Source organism: Girardinichthys multiradiatus, chromosome 17 (assembly GCF_021462225.1).
Source record: "Girardinichthys multiradiatus isolate DD_20200921_A chromosome 17, DD_fGirMul_XY1, whole genome shotgun sequence".
Classification (NCBI taxonomy): Eukaryota; Metazoa; Chordata; class Actinopteri; order Cyprinodontiformes; family Goodeidae; genus Girardinichthys; species Girardinichthys multiradiatus.
In genome coordinates, this window is record NC_061809.1 from 16,940,375 (window position 1) to 16,942,409 (window position 2,035).

Consider the following 2,035-nt stretch of genomic DNA (forward strand, 5'->3'; position numbering starts at 1 on the left):
GTTTGAATGGAAACTGAGTCATTTTATCAGTAGGTATTATCTGTCCTTGGTTTTAGATTAAGCTGAACCACTAAAACTGTTACAAACGACATGCCTATGTGCTTACTATGCTAGATCTAAGTGCTTCATCCAACACAACTTACCACACTATTCTTTTTCATAGGCTTGGACATTTCATTAGGATCAAAGGTACAGCTTTAAATCAATGTTAAATCTTACTTGACTTCTCTTTGTGCAGGTTTATAACTTGTCATGTACTCCTTCCAAAGTCAGTTGTGGTATCCCACATGTATCTGAGCTTGGGTCACCTCTGTTTTTACTCTACATGCTTCCCCAAAGAAAAGAAAATCAGAAAACACAGTTTGCAGAGGATACATAGCTTTCATGTCCATGAAACCAGAAGAAACTGAAAGGTTTTCATAAAACCTCCAAAGTTATTTTTGACCAGGAGCCATCCTTTAATTTACACCTTAACTGAGCGGCATCTTACAATCACCTCTGCAATAATGCAAAACTACAAAGAATGGTATCCAAGTGATGCTGAGAAACGTAGTGACACAATTTCCCTAAGGGTGCAACTCTTGCTGCCCATCAATCTGGGAAGGGCTTTAAGACTGAATAAAAAAATGAAGTTGTAACAATTGCTATCCAGCAGTGGACATCAGAGCAAATTCAAACCAAAGACCACACTGTGCAATTCTCACAGATATTGCAAAAAACCCAAGAGCTTCATCTCAGACTCTGCAGTCCTGAATCAACACTGTAATTTTTATGAGGTCAAAACTTGTCTTCCTTCTTTTGGGATTTTGGCAGCCTGAATTAGGTTAGCAAAGTTGCATCTGAATTAACTACAAGACTTCTAGAACATTTCTCTTCAGTTGGATGAATTCAAAGTAGAGAGGTTTGGCCAAAATGCAACAAAAAGACCTGGACACTTTGCAGACAGAGAGTCAATGGCAGAGTCTGCAAACCAAAGTATTCTAGAGCCAAACGGGGTCTTATGTCCGACAGCTAAAGCAAAGTCAAAATTAGGTTGTGCAAAACTACTTGAACTACAACAAAATATAATGTGACAAATGTAATAAAAAATAGACCACATCCCTAAGACATTGTTGGCAAAAATAGGTGATATGATTTAGCCTATGCATTTTGCTTTATTTTCAGATACCTCAGGCAAGGCAAGGCGAGTATATTTATATTGCACATTTCAGTAGCAAGGCAATTCAGGGCTGTACATGAAAAAAGGAAAAAGAAACATAACAGGAAAAGTACATTGCAGTAGCATAAAGGTAATTAAATAATTAAAGAGAATAATAATTAATAATTAAAAAGATGATAATAAAAAAAAAATAAAGATTTATGATTAAATGATTGATAAGAAATGAAAGGAAAGTTGGAAGGAAAACTTAATTTATAATGTTTAGATAGCGCAGTCAAAGGCCACTCTAAATAAATACGTTTTTTATCTTGATTTAAAGCAACTTAGGGTTTCGGCGCTTTAACAGTTTTCTGGGAGTTTATTCCAGATTTGTGGAGCATAAGAACTAAAAGCTGCTTCTCCATGTTTGGTTCTGGGTATGCAAAGTAGATTTAAGCCAGAAGACCTGAGAGGTCTGGGTGGTTGATACACTGACAACAAGTCTGTAATGTATTTTAGTGCTAAGCCATTCAGTGATTTATAGACTAACAGAAGTATTTTAAAGTCTATTCTTTGAGCTACAGGGCATTTGGTTCTTAAACTAGCTCTCTCTCCTATGAATCCAGTTTTACATCAATGTATCAAATATCAATTGATAACTTTAGACATTTTCCTTTGGTCTTTATGTTTTGATTATAAAAGTATGTTTATTTCCATTTACCCCTATTAGTTCTGGACAAAAAATCTGTTACGTCATGATTTAAAAAAAATCTAAGTTATATCTTTTCACGCATCTCTTACTTTTTAAAATTTTGGGCTGGAAGTATGCTCTTCTTTTTGCTTGCGGTTTCAGTGAAGTCTTTGTTTATTCTTAAACGCCCACTGGGGGGCGTTCGT